Here is a 16,174-nt window from a genome sequence, read left to right as displayed (position 1 = left end):
TAAATATATCTAGTCAGTGACAGAGAAATATATTAATCTAAAATAACTGTATTTTCAGCTTCAGAATCATGAATATTGTTATTCTGGTGTCTCTATTGTCCTGTGCTTTGGGTTTCCAGCACCAAGTCCAAGAATATTCATACACACAATGTAATATCAAATTTATTAGTTTAATAAACAGTAAATTTTTTGCTAACCTTTTATCATATGTCTTGGAGTATCGCAATAATATCGTATCGTGAGTTCAGTATTGTGATATGTGTCGAATCGTGACATGAGGGTATCGTTACACCCCTAGTTAACGCAAATTGTGCTGATTAGTTCATCGAGTCTTTCGGGTCTTTTGTCACGTGACCACTGATATCTCGCTACAAATATAACATTAGATTTGTATTATTTACTGTATTTTTATATATATATATATATATGGGTCATTCTATGAAAATGTCCATTTTTCTGCCCCTAGCCTTTACAGAAATATTACACTTAAAAAACACTTTAGGGTTACAATTTCTTTACATTTTAAAATAAAACAATATGTTATTTGAACAATTACATCATTCATTGTCATGTCGTGGACAAGAAACATGTCAGACTACACGTTATTTTCCGACCAGTCATCGCGAGCCGTCTCACACACTCACTCACGCTCACTCACATAGCCTACACACACACACTCACTCACTCACTCACGCTCACTCACTCGCACATACTCACTCACATACACGTACGTACGCACGCTCTCTCTCTCTCTCTCTCTCTCACACACACTCACTCACTCACTCACTCTCACGCGCACATACACACACACACTCTCACTCACTCGCGAACACACACTCTCAGTCTCACTCACTCTCGCGCCGTCGGTCGTCGTGGAGTACCGTTAAAAAAACATGCTAGTCTTTTTGTCGTGAAGCATCGAGGGCTGCGCCGCAGGGAGCGTGCTACCGAAACCCTGAAGGAAGATTTGGCGAATGCAAAATGTATGTATTGTACGCTATACTGAAGAGGGGGAGAAAAAAAATTATAAAAAATTGATTTTTTGAAAATATGAATCGATTTGACCTACCAACACCACACCAACCCATCATTTCACCAACAGATGGAAGTTTTATCAGAAAACTAATCAGAAAGAAATCACTGGAAACAGCATGATCGCAAAACTAACATGATAAAAGCGACAGTTTGCTGGCATATATTTGAATGTTTAAAACCCAAGAATCGATGTTTTACCACATATTTACAATAAAAAGTGATAGCCTGTTGACCATAACTATTAATTTGTGTCAATTGCACATTAGTCACAGAAATAAAGTGGTTTACCATTAGGTCTATTTCACAAAAGAAAGAGGACACACTTACTTATTCAGTCGTGTCTGTTTCTGTTTATTTGGAAGTTACAGGACATATTTACATGACATTTAGAAAGAATGATAATTTCTACAAATATGCCTCCAAAAACACGACCTGAGAAGCTTTAGCACTCTCTCCCAGTACAGTTATATTTTCATTCAGAGAAACAGAGGAAGCTCCCGCAAAACCAGAGTTGTTTTATTTTATGACAGTCCTAGAATGAACATCTTGCAGGTGAAAGCCAGATTTATGCCTTAGTTCAATTAGGACATTTAAGTAGCTTTTATAAACATGCCATAGAAAAGAAACATTAGCAATGACACTGACTTATTTTAATATATGCTTTCAGTTAAAACAGCTCAAACATGCATTTTAGTCTAAGACTAGCTTAAGCCTTGTTATGAAACCGCGTGCGTGTGTGTGTAAGCCCAAAACAAATGTAACATTTATTTTTTCCTCAGTTTTTGCTGTTGCACTGTATGTAGGGACCAAAAAAACTATCACTATAAATTTCCATCAGTCGGTATTGATAAGGATCACGATAAATGTCAAATCTTTCGTTTAAAGGCAGATTTTGTGAGGAAATTGTGGTTTTAAACTTCTCTTTATTGTCAGAACATGAGAAACACTTTCCAGCTGAACATTTTACAAATTTGAGGTACAACATTTAAACCATTTTTGAATTCTTTACACTTTTCTGGTTATTTTTTCTTAACAAAATAAATTTAATTTCTTAGTTTCTGCATGTGCTAACAGGTGATATTGTTTCAGGTCAGGACACAGGTTTGTGTCGCCTGACTTTGACGAGTATCTTACTCGCACTGCAGGCTGCAATATTAAAGGAGACATATCATGCTTTTAAATCGTTCCTTTTTTCATATAAATCATACATTTGTAGTCTATATAAAGTGGAACTGCAATGCTTGGGTCTGAATTCCTCATTATTATAGCTCCACAGGCCCCTTTTCTACCCCTTTTCTGACGTGCGTCTGAGAGCAACTCGTTTTGGATACAATCGTCTCTTTAAATACAAATGAGACACTTCATATCCCGCCCCCTCTCCAGGATGCAGAGGTTCAACTCCACCCCGTTCGGCCATTTTTGTAGTTTGATAGCAGAGATACGATTATCTAGCGGCACAGAAACTTTTTATTCACACGTTATTAACAAAATGTCAACAACGGAAGACTTGTCCAGCCAGCCTTACATGTTCGAGCCAGAGTCGGAGCCGGAGCGAGATGAAAATGAAGACGACGAACCTGCAGAACAACGTCTTCATATGGATGTATCGCAATGGTGTGTTACTGTATTTACACATGAAACTTTGGTCTTCCGACCTTTTACCACCGTGTCGATTTATTTTGATTAATATGTGCGAGGGAGAGAGAGCAAGACAGCGTCTAGTTTGGAGATGGTGTCTTGTTTACACTTTCGCCTGGCTCCGAAGAGAGAGAGAGTGTGCGCGCGACCGGGTCTCTCTCTCTCTGCTCGTTCTTTCAGTTAAACATGCGCCCTGTCACAAGCGCAGCAGTTCATCTACATTAGACGGTGTAATGAAGCGTGTGGGTTACTACATCCAACAACCGAACATTTTAACTTACCCTCTCGTAACTTCTGCATCCTTTAGCTTGGACTACAAAATTGCAGCGAGAAATAAAAATGGCGGATTGCTGGAAGTGTTGGGCTGGAAGTCGATGTCCTTATTTGGCAGTTCCGCTGCAAATACTGTGACGTAATAGTTCACAAAACGTCATAGATAACAGAAAAATCTGAACAGGTTGACAAATAAGGCCAAAACAGAATATAAAGATATCAACGAAGCACCTGAAGAGAATAATTTCAACTTTTCTGTACTTCTAAACACTCCAAATATTCAACAAAATGCATTTAAGGGCTAAAAAGGTGGATTTAGCATGATATGTCCCCTTTAATGATATTACTACATGTTTTGTCTCTTAGAAATGCATATTTGACAGTAGCTTGAGTTGACAAAAGCAGTAGCTTGATTTGGGATGAAGATGTAAATTCATGTTCATTAACAAAAAACGGTAACATCTGTAAAAATAAATTTTTATATGGTAAAATGTAAATATTCTGACTGTTTGAGTCTATTAAAATTAACCATTGGTCATCCAGATCCCGATAACCACAGTTAAAACACGTGTATAGCACCTCAATACCATGGTAAAATGTAACTATATGGTTCCTATGGTATTAGTATGAAAAACAGTAGCCTAAATACAATTAGTATAAATGCACAAATGCTATAATCACAAAAAATATTGTAATTATATTCCATTACTCTTTTAATAAATGTATTACGTGTCTACGTTAATATATAATAAAATTCGATATGAATATCGCACATTTCCATTCACAATACCATGGTGTGGTTAGTGTTACTACAGTAAATATAATGCATTAAAATCATCATGATCTTGTATAGCAGGTGAACACATCTCTGGAACCGTTTTTATGATTTACTGAGAGCTTTTGTGCTGCTTTAATTTCAGACCTGATGGACGAGAACCACGAGAATGATCAACTGAAGAACCATCATCATGTCAAACCTGGAGAAAGAGCAGTTTTCAAGAAATCTTTCAGCTGCACTCAGTGTGGAAAGAGTTTAACCACCAAATATATCCTGGAGGTTCACATGAGGATCCACACTGGAGAGAAGCCGTTCTCATGCAGTCAGTGTGGAAAAAGATTCACATTCAAGCAAAATCTTCGAGTTCACATGAGAGTTCATACCGGGGAGAAGCTCTTCACATGCGATTACTGTGGAAAGACTTTCAAATATGAGGGAAATCTTAAGGACCACACGAGGATCCACACCGGAGAGAGACCTTATGCATGCGTTCACTGCGGAAAGAGTTTCGCTGATAGGAAAACCTTTAAGATCCACATGAGGATCCACACCGGAGAGCGGCCTTTCGCATGCAGTCAGTGTGAAAAGAGTTTCACGCAGGCGAAATATCTCAAATCACATCTGCGTTCTCACTCTGGAGAGAGACTGTTCAGCTGCGATCAGTGCGGCAAGTCTTTCTTTACATCGTTATCCCTGAAGAAACACCTGAAGGTGCATTTACAGGAAAAGCCACACTTGTGTTCTTTGTGTGGAAAGAGTTTCACAGAGCTCGGTTCTTTAATGGTACACCAGAAAAGACACGGCGGCGTGAAGAATCACATATGCAGCGAGTGCGGCAAGTCCTTTATCACAAATAGTGAACTAAAAGTGCACCAGAATATCCACACTGGAGAGAAACCGTTCAAGTGTTCACACTGCGACAAGAGATTCAACCAATCAGGAAACCTGAAAACCCACGAGAGGATCCACACTGGAGAGAAACCGTTCACATGTGATCAGTGTGGGAAGAGTTTCAGTCAGTTCGCTTCTCTGCTCAGGCATGGAAACACTATTATCTGTAATAAGTTGTAGGGTAGAACAGGGCTAAAAGGCTTTTTTTTAAAAGTCTGCAGCACTTTCATTAACATCCGCTTTTCAAGATGCACGTGGAAATTTGTCTGATCCTTGACGCGATCGCCGACAGCAGCACAAAGTTGATTCTGTGCTTATTTGATCTAATATTTGATGCTTTTTAAAATGTTGTAGATTTATGTAGCAACTGAAAATCAGGTAGTTAAAGCAAAGTTTTTTCAATAATGGAAGAACATAAAGCATAGCGTCAGTTCTGGCAGGTCACGTTAGTCAAGCTCGCATCAGAGACTCTCATCTTACCCTCCTCCATCCCCAGCTCCACCTCTCGTCAGTCAGGATTTGGTATTCTGATTCCACTTAAATCAGAAAAAAATCTCAAATTATATTGTACTTTAAAATCTTGAATTAATGATATCTGCAATACATTCATGTTGGTTCTGTTCGGTTAATCCTAAGCGGGGTTATTGCTGCTCTTATCCATGCTAGACTGCCCAGAACAGAACCATACCGCCAATCCAAACTGTATGCTAATTGCCAATCGTATTTGACGATAGTGGTCCTGACAGAAATGTAAAAGTATGGTATTTGGGGTAAAAGACGCCGCTGCTGTTGGGGCGAAAGACAATTAATATGATAATAAACAGCTGGTAGACTTTTCCATCCGTTGACATGACATTGTTAGATTCAGATGGTAAATATCATAAGTTGGGTGCCCACCTTAGAGATAATAACCATATTTATAATGAAACTATGATATTTATTGTTACTACTGTAAATATACATTAAATTATTTTGGGACGCACACGCACATTTTGGGATCTGCTTTCAGTATCTTTACTTTTATCTTTACTTTTTACAATAATTTTGTTTGCATATTTATATGAATATATATTCTATATTAACATTTTAATGACTGTATATTGAACAAAAATTATTTTATCAAAATAATCCAAAAATAGTACAAACTTTGCAAAAGTGATTGTTTTGAAATTATTAAAAAATAAACCATTATTATCAATACTGTGTCTTTTACCCTTTGCTGGTTTTGCTGAGTGTCTGTGGAGTAAAATGTCAAACTTGCCACCTCATAGTTTTATACATTTATAAGATTTTTATACAAAATAAACCACTTTTATGCTTAATTTTCACACAAAATCTGTTTCTCTATATCTAAATTGTTTTGCACTCATACATGGGAGTAGTGAAGATGAGAAAGATCCCATTTTTCTTAAGGTGTGCCTTTAGTCCTGTTGTACCGAAAGTATAGTTCATCTTGAATTGCAGAGGTTAATAACTTCTCACTGCAGTTGTGAGATTCAGATAAAATGAAATGTGGATTTTTCCAACAGAGCAAATTTTTTATTAATTTTAATTTGTCATGTTGAGAAAATATGCGTTGCTGTGGCTTTGACAAAACCTTGATGATCCTATTTTTATGAATGCTGTGTTCCTGGAAGCTGTTTGTGTGAATATTTTCTGTCAGTGATTAAAGTGACATGAAGTAAAAACGGACTGAATTTGAGTTGCATATTAAGGCTTCTATTGTGAACACTTCATCCATACATGTTTTTATAACAATCTCTAATCAAATCCTGTGAGGAAAAGCTGTTGTTTTTTGTTGGTATGATTTCCAGTGATGCTATTATATGCTTGTTTCTCTTATTTTTATTATAATAGTTCTGATAACAACTATTTTCCACGTTTGATTGTGTGTAAAAGTACTATTGAACTGAAATTTGGCTTATTAAAAAAAAAAAAAAGTACTCTCGAGGACTAACCTGCAGTATTTTCATGCTCCAGTCCAGCAAGTGGCGACAGTGCACCATGAGTTGCCACAAAGGTAAAAATGGTAAGTGAAATTTTGATTGTCAACACCAGGTGGGTAATCGAGCTCTTGAATAGCGTACCACCCCCCGGGGGCCTCCATTGGCTAACAAGCCTTCACCTGCTGTTAGCAATCCAATGACTCCCATTCATTTTGGCGTCACATTAACAGCTAATAACTTTACATCTGAGGCGTTTAAAGACTCCATTTGTCCAAACACGAAAATGTATAAAAGGCTCCGTTACCTTGTATCTTACGTTATGGCCCCATAAAAGCAGTTTTTGTAAAAATAGGCTAACGATTGCGAATTACCACGCGACTCTCTATCGCACAGTAGAGAGGTTACCGTATAGACAGGAGGAGAAGCTCGAGGGCAATCGGGGGGACGTGGAGGCAAAATGACAAAATAATTTATCAGAATCATGGGCGTCGGAACCATTGTATATGGGTGGGACAGGACCCACCCACTTTTTAAGATCAATTATTATACCCACTCACTTTTACCGTCTCTAATTCAGCGCATTTGTCTGTCTGCTTTCAGAGCGCCGTCAGTTAAATCCATTCCACTTGAGGAGTTAAAATAAATATTTTTTTAAATTAAAATTAATAAATTAAACTCCATTTCCGCTGAATCGCTACATTATATTTCTCAACGAGCCGCAACTGATGAAAGTAACCGCCCATTGTACCTTTCCAGTCAAATATTGCGTTGCAAACATCAATAACAGCTTTAAGTTGTCATTGCTGGCAAATTACCGTATTAGGGGGATAATCCACGGATCGCTGTGCATTTAATGCACGACGTGGAGGCAAAGAACCGCCCGACGTTAAGTGGAGTTTAGTTTACTTGTTTAATTAAAAGGCACCAGAATGAAATGGTATTTACTCTAGTAACATTTTTCTGGGGGAGGACCCACCCACTTTTTTTTTCTTCCGACGCCAATGATCAGAATACTTAGCAAAAGTGTCTCCTGCTCCAGCTCACGGACAGCTCCTACTCACACTCTCCGTCTCTGCAAGTTTCGGAAGGGAATGATTCAGATTTCTCTCGGCACAGCTACTAGAAGACAGACGGGTTGCTCACGTCACATCTACGTCGTCAAGCTCAGTTTGAGTCTGCGCAGTCGCTCAGCCATCAGGAAGTGAGTGCTTCTAATTGACTTCACTTTTCTCCGTTGAATCCAATGGGGTCGCTGTGTCCATTTATTTTACTGTCTATGAGTACAAGCCGTTTATGTTTTTACAATTTCTTCAATTCCATTATAATATAGTAAAATGTTATTTTTCTACTACTTTTAAATAATGTTCAATTTCTTATTTGTGCTTTATGTTAAAAAGAGTGTTATGTGCATTTATTAAATTAATTATTTTCGCTTGGTATACCAGCGTGATGACGTCATCGCACACTTCAGTGTTTGGCGCGCGCCCGTGATGCGCTTCATTCTGAGTAAATACACCATCAAAGAAGTCATCTCTGCAGCGCTCTCTTTTACTTCATTTTACTTTAATTCTCATACTCCTTTTCAGGTAACTAAAACACTTTGGTTTTGAGAATAAAATTGTTAATGCAATACTGATGAGTTGTGTGCGTTTAAAATAGTTGTTTTTACTATATTAATAGTGTGTCATGAGTTTAGCCTGAGCACATGGTTAGCATGAGTGTTTCGCGATTAGCGCGATAGCTCGCTATTCATAATAATGTCATCCAATCATTCACACAAATTGTCGCCCTACTGTGAATTTGCGTGATCATTTAACGTTACAATAGAGATTGATCACCAGCTGCTAGAAACATATATGTTGTATTCACCAAAGTTAACTCTGACTGCATAGTTTTAGCTAATTATCGTTAAATGCTTGTATTGGTTTGGCGAACATGAACGTCAATTTAGAAAGAAAAATGGATTTACTCACCTGTTCTGCAAAAACAGAGGAACTGAATGTCGGATTGGAAGCCCTTCTGCCGGCGGTGTTCTCCCACCTTTCGCAGGTTTTTCCGATGTAAATTCGGTTCTTCGCGCGTTCCTTATCCTCGTCCCTCTTCTTTGCAATTTGTTCATCGGAACTTCGTCTCTTTGGCCGTGTGTCGGCCATAATTCAAACTTCCCTCTTCATGCTTCTCTCTCCTCCACACCCCCTTCATGTGTACGCGCACTAACCTAAAAAAATGCGTGACATCGCTTATAGCGGTAGATCCTTTTCTTATTTAGCACCAAAACTCTGGAACAGTCTTCCTAACATTGTCCGGGAAGCAGACACACTCTGTCAGTTCAAAGCCAGATTAAAGACACATCTCTTTGGCCTAGCATACACATAATACATTATAGACTTCTATAATTCAATGTTAGGCTGCATAGATTAGGTCAGCCGGAACCGGGAACACATCCCATAAATCCTGATGTACTCGTTACATCATTAGAAGAATGGCATCTATGCTAATTTTAGTGTCTTTGTTTATCCCGAGGTTTTCCTGCAGCCTGCCGGATCCAGGCCGTATCCAGATCTGACGAAGGACCTTCGCCTGGACCGATGACAACGCAGTGCTGAAGTGCAAACTAGTCTCTCCCTATGGAGGATCCCTTTCCCACTCTACAGATAAAGCGTTGTCGGGAAACTCAATTCACGACCTACCCCGAAGTGACAAAATAAAATAAAATTCTGAATCAAAATTTATAAGGAAAGACCAGTACTTTGTTTAGGCTTGGTTTGTAGGAAATTGCAAACCTGCGCACATATATTCAAACGCACATAACTATAGAACCAGTTCTTAATGCGCATGTGAACGCCATCAGCGTTTCTCACAGGTTCGCGTTTAAAGTCTGTGTAGAGGGAATGGTGTCGTCTTAGCGGCAATCTCTGTTACCTTAAATTATACGCTTATCTACATTGTTAAAAGCGCCATATAAATGAAGGTGACTTGACTTGAAATCAAACTATATTTAGATTCATATAGACAAATTACAATGGTTGATAAAGATGGGTGTATAGTGTCTGTCTTTATATTATTACAATGTTTTCTGTGTCATTTGAGAAATAATAGTAATTTTAAAGCATTTTAATAGTCTTTCAGCAGATATTCTGACTCAAACAATCTGTTTCTAGCAGCAAATACTTATAATAAAGTGAGATGATCTGCTGATCCTGAATGGCTTGTTGAATGAGTAGTTGATAGTCTATGGCTCATCACTATTATCAGAGCAGCTGAAAAGCCTCTTTATTTCATGTCAATAGATCCTGTTTTCTCCTCATTCATTATGCTGATGTCTTCAGATCTGTAAATTGACACATTAAGCTAATTTTATTGTCAACAGATTTGAGCAAACGACACGATCAGCTATTGTGACATCTGCAAGATATAGGTAAGTTTCATAACACTGTTTATTTCAATAATCTGGATTTAAACACGTTTCATATAAAATATGATAAACAAAAACAAAATAAGTGAAACACAATTGATGCTTTATTTGTTTCTTGCAAATCTGTAAATATATTTTCTAAGTTTGATTCTTTCATCTTTATTCTTACATATATTTGGTGTCTGTTAATTGTTGTACTCCTTAATTTTTGTATATATTTTTTGCCAATATGTTAATGAGAGGTAAGATAAATGTAGGAATAAAGTATGAGGTTGACACTTTTCCATTAATTTACTTAAAAGTTACTTCTCTAGATAGATAGATATGTGACCATAAATAATTAAAATGTGTGAATTATAATAAAAACAAACTCAGTAAGTGATTTCTTCTTGATTTTGTCAGATCTGCTCCTCCTCCTTCAGTGAAGCTCCTCCTCCTTCAGTGAAGCCCCTCCTCCTTCAGGTAAGCCCCTCCTCCTTCAGTGAAGCTCCTCCTCCTCCAGTGAAGCCCCTCCTCCTTCATGTAAGCTCCTCCTCCTTCAGGTAAGCTCCTCCCACTGCAATTCACTAATAAATGCTGGGATATTCCCATCAGCTACAAGTGAAGACGAGCATCAAACCATCAGGAAGAGCTGAAATCTGCAAAGACAGAGTTTATTGAAGGACAGTGAGAACATGAGAGATCCAGAACACTGCAGAATGAAACACACTGAAGAACAAAGAGGTTGGTGTTTATTCCTGATTCTTCATTAGTGAGGCTGAAGAACATTAAGGTTATAAAGCAGTTCATCAGATTTAGCTCTGTTATAGTAGGACAGATCTAGTTGTGAATTAGAATTAAAGCAGCAAATAATATGAACCGGGTACAAACATTTTTTTAACAAGGATGTTTGTTATCTATAAGTCAATATTAGTATAATCTGAGTATTTTTTTCTTTTTATTTTACATCTGGTTCACAATTACTGCAACCATGTCACCAAAATTATGGATATGTTTAAATACAGTTTTTGCGCATTCCATTATTATCTTGCTAAAACACCAACATTTAAAAACAATGATCAAATAAATAGACTTTGCTACATGTGGTTTAGTTTGTGTAAAAACAGGGAGTGTTAAAATTATAGCATTATTGCGTATTTTTAAAAAAATCTTAATATTTTAGGTAGTTGCATAGTTTATCAAATATTTAATAGTTCTCACTACAAAAATATGATTTACTCAGAGCCCCTAAAGGGACATGGTGATGGAAAAACTATATTTCATTGTTTTTGCGTTCTTTAGGGTTGCAAATGAACAAAGACGTTTGCTTTCCTGCTCCAACCCCCTCTTTCTTACCACAAGGGCCATTAGTGACCCGTAAAGAAGTGCTGATAGTGATAAAGGTCTGTCGGCCAAGATGTGTGTGTACATCTGAGGTTTGCTAAATGTCACACCTTCAGTACGATGTGGGAAAGCTGTAATCTGCTGATTGGTCAGTTTAAATGTCTCACATTTGGTTTCAATCACATGTTCAAAAGGATTAAAGAAGATTGTGAGGCTTTGTCTACAGCTGGTGTTAAGATGCGTTTTGGTCAGTTGGATCACAAGTATACAAGGACCCAATCCCGTTTACACCTGGTGCTTCAAATCCATCTCTTTTATCCACTTTTGTTCTGTTTCTTTGAGGGGACGGTCTATGGGCAGGTAAATGTACGAGCTTTCAATATAATGGGTGAAATAAGCTCATGCAATTTGCATGTGAGCATGACCAGAGACGGACAGAAAAATAGACGAAGAGTTTTGTTTCTGCTCTTAAAGCTGCAAGTCCACGTCAAACACAGAGTTTTCCTTCTTCAAACCAAACTTGGGTCTTCAGCCAACAAAGTTTAAATGCCGTCTGGCTACAGCGCTTCCCATAATGTTTACGCATTTGTGTGTGTTTGAACACACTCGACCACATGAGCGTCTACACTACCAAAGCAATCCGGATGAATGTGTTTTCGACTACCTCTGGAAGTGGTCAAAAGTGGACAAGCTCAAATTGTTTTAGACCCTGTTTACACCAGTGTTTAGCACGTCCACTTGTGATCTAGTTTTTTTTCACTACATAATTTATCTTTTATTGATTTACTGAGCACTTATTTAACTTTAATTTCAGGCCTGATGGATGAGAATGAAGAAGTGAATGAAGAGGAGAAACATCAAAGAAGATCTCAGAAATCTATCACTTGCACTCAGTGTGGAAAGAGTTTCACATGCAAACAGAAGCTCAATGTTCACATGAGGATCCACACTGGAGAGAAACCGTTCACATGTGATCAGTGTGGGAAGAGTTTTGCACGACAAGGACACCTTCAGGAACACATGAACATCCACACTAGAGAGAAACTGCATGAATGTGATCAATGTGGCAAAACATTTTTGAGGGCTTCACACCTGAAGAGACACATGACAGTTCATTCACAGGAGAAACCACATTCATGCTCTGTGTGTGGAAAGAGTTTTTCACATCTGCAGAGTTTAAAAGTTCATCAGAAAATACACACTGGTGTAAGAAATCACATGTGCTTTGAGTGTGAGAAGACTTTTATCACGGTTTCAGATTTAAAAAAGCACCAGAGGATCCACACTGGAGAGAAACCTTACAAGTGTTCACACTGCGACAAGAGATTCAGTGAGTCAGGATCCCTGAAAACACACGAGAGGATCCACACTGGAGAGAAACCGTATCACTGCACTGCATGTGGGAAGAGCTTCACTCATTCATCTTCTCTACACAGTCACACAAAAACTCACATTAAGTAGCTTATCTTCAGTTCCAGCACTTTCAAGTGCGATGCCACCTCTCTTTCCTATTAGTTTGTCTAAACCAGCCACAACCACGGCTGTAGCCAGTTATGAAGTCACCGAGGTCCAGACTTCAGTATATTTCTGAGGTGTATATAACAAAGGTTGTGAAATAATTGCCTAATATAGTATTAACTCTACTTTAGTGCTGCAAGTATATTGCACAGCTCCAAGATCTTCTCGTCTGAGCTCTGCGGTCTGTCGCCGCTCATCAACATCAGAATATTGAGATGACCAATCAAATTAAAGTAGACAGGCTTTATGTTCACAGAAGCTGCTGAGCGCATGTTCTAGCCTTCAGTTAACGGTCATGAAGTGTGAGATGAAATAAAGCTCAACTAAACATTTCATATTTTACAGCTATTTTAGGATAGAAATGTTAAACAGCCGACAAAAATAATCAGGAAAACTGATGTATATAAATATCAGTTGAGCCTATGTTTACTTTCTTTATTGACAGACAAAAATCAAAAGAATATCAGAGAAAGCTCAGCTTTAGGAGAATTTGTTTATGACCCCGAACCCCCTGAACTGCCTCATATCTGGGACACCGGCGATTCTAGAACTCTACAGCCCTGGCCACAATCATCGACAGTATAAAAGAAACATTGTCATCATTTGTCACATTAAATAGTTTATATTTAACTGTGAGATTCACATCAACTCAAAGATAAAGTTCCTTCTCAAAGAGCAATATCGCATACATCATTTTGCTTAATATAATCTATGTTTAAAAGTGCAAGTGTTTTTTTAAAACATTTTTTACTAACTGTTCTTGCTCAGGAAGCTGAAGAAGAGGCTGATTGAGATGCTTTATTATCTTGTTAGTCAATAAAGAGAGAAATCTGTCTTATTTGCTTCCAATTTTACTTTCTTTTTGTATATTGTGCACCAAGTATTAAACTTTTATTGTCCATTTTTATTGTCTGCTCCTCCTTGCATCAAGAATAAATAATTTGATAATTTTACTTTATTACATCTAAAAGTCAAGCTGAGTAGAAATACATAATTATGTTTCTCTTGGTCCCTTCAAAATTGCATTGGATTTTCTCCTCAGCGTAAAGATTAAGAGACCCATCAATCACTGTTTTCCATGTTTGAGGAGTTAGTTTCTAGAGTAAATAAATAGGCTTTAATCTGTGTGTTTACACAGCCATTTTTTTTTTTTTTATGTTTCGTGTGTGTTCGGCCAATCAGCCGAAATTAAAGGGACAATATGTATCTTTTTAGGTATTTTATTATCTAAAATCAGTATTTTTATTCATAAATATGTCCTCAATGGTGTACAAATACCTTGGCCAATTATCTGACTTATCCTTATAAATGAAGAATTTATTATCTTTATATACATGGGACGGGTAGGTCCACGGAGGCTTCCATGTAGTTCCGCCATCTTGCAAAACTATAATAGCAGAGAGGGACAAAAAGTACTAGGCCAACACGTTTCCACAACGCGTTTACGTTCAGAGCCAGCCAGTCACATGACGTGACTGAAACCAGCAGAAATGCAGGTGCAGAGCAGTGAGAGGCACTTGAAACTGCACCGGCAAGTTTAAAAGTCTGGATTGCATTGTTATTATGGATACATATGCGGCGCCACAGGAGAAGAAAACATCGGCGCCAAAAAAGTCAAAAATAGAACGTAAAAGGAAACATGACCGTAGATTACAGAAAACAAGAGTTTTCAAAAGAGACGCTGAAGTGGCCTGAAGTCAGTGTTACAATCTTAATTACAATCTTTTTTCTTTGCTTGGTTGTTATTATATAGATAGACGAACATTTATAGTTAAAAGTTAAACAGGCTATTTGATGAATAACAGCTATTGAGTAAAGTAGCGAAGGTGGATTGGATCACAAGTATGCCAAGGGCCCATTCACGTTTCCTCCTGGTGTTTTAATCTGTCTCTTTTGTCTACTTTCAACCACATATGTCCAGATTTCTGCCAGTTAATATATGGGATTTCTCAATTCTTTTATCTATTGGATGAAATAAGCTCACACAATTTGTATGTGAACGCAACTGGAGAAAAACATACAGATCTGCTCTTAAATCTGCAAGTCCATGTCAAACACAGAGTTCCCTTTCGTTCAGTCACAGCGAGTTACGTCAGTGAATGACATGATGGGGGTTTCACTTAGAAGCCTATCACCTTCGAGTTCTAGAAAACCGAGGGAACTGGCAAGGGAAATGCCATGGGTCTGCGAAATTTGCGTAGCGCAACTCTGCCACTAGGAAACAGTCGGCTCTCAAGTGTGTTGGTGCAACGACGCGTTCCAGCGAGATCACATTGCCTGCTGCTGATCTGTGCATTGATCTGCCAACAGTGTGTGTTCTTCTCCTTGGGCGCTTCAGCACTCAGCACTTTTTAAAGATGTCTCGCCCATGCACTTCTGGGTGTGGTCGGTTCGTTTTGCCATCTGATGGGCACAATCGCTGCCTAGCGTGGCAAATTCATTTTGCGTACCTACCCCGAAGTGACAAAATAAAATAAAATTCTGTATCAAAATTTATAAGGAAACACCAGTACTTTGATTAGGCTTGGTTTGTAGGGAATTACAAACCTGCGCACATATATTCAAACGCACATAACTATTGAACCCGTTCTTAATGCGCATGTGAACGCCATCAGCGTTTCTCACAGGTTCGCGTTTAAAGTCTGTGTAGAGGGAATGGTGTCGTCTTGGCGGCCCCTAATTTAATAACAAATGATCGTTGCGACGGAAGCGAATCAATTAAAACTAACTTTAGCTGGAAAATAACTTTATTAAAGAACGGCTATAAAGCCAAAACAATCTCTATTACCTTAAATTATACGCTTATCTCTGTAAAGCTGCTTTGAAACAATCTACATTGTTAAAAGCGCTATATAAATGAAAATGACTTGACTTGACTTGACTTATTAGGAAATCAAACTATATTTAGATTCATATAGACAAATTACAATGGTTGATAAAGATGGGTGTCATAATTGTGGGGAAATCTAGAATATACACTGATAGAATAGTATAATTGTTATAAGATAATTGTGAGTTAAAAGCTAGACCCCCCCCCCCCCCCCCCCATGTAATAGTTTTTGTCATTTCAGTTATTTTATTAATAATGGTTATTTAATTATTCAGTACATGCATGTCAATTTGTAGTATACAGCTATATGATGGGTGTCCAGTTGGTGGCAGTAAGCCAGAGGAAAACCCCCGGAAAAAACCTAGAAGAGAAAAGAAAAGTTAGTTCACGCGAGGTTTAACGAGACGATGAGTATTGAGTTATGTTGTACTGTGTGGTACGGAGCTGTTGCGAATGACGCTGGCTGAATAAAAGAACCCAACCAAATCACAGGCTTGTTCATTCCTTCAAGTGTGTTACATAATGTC

At 38.0% G+C, this 16,174-nt stretch overlaps 1 protein-coding gene across 1 annotated transcript in view; it reads left to right on the top strand.

The window, feature by feature from the left end:
* Positions 1–16,174, top strand: part of LOC307170059 (uncharacterized protein) — a 179,968-nt gene that overhangs the window by 48,491 nt on the left and 115,303 nt on the right. The gene's annotated exons all lie outside the window — the stretch shown is intronic.

The sequence above is a fragment of the Squalius cephalus genome (assembly GCF_949319135.1).
Source record: "Squalius cephalus genome assembly, chromosome: 13".
Taxonomy (NCBI): domain Eukaryota; kingdom Metazoa; phylum Chordata; class Actinopteri; order Cypriniformes; family Leuciscidae; genus Squalius; species Squalius cephalus.
This window is presented reverse-complemented; position numbering and strand designations above follow the sequence as displayed.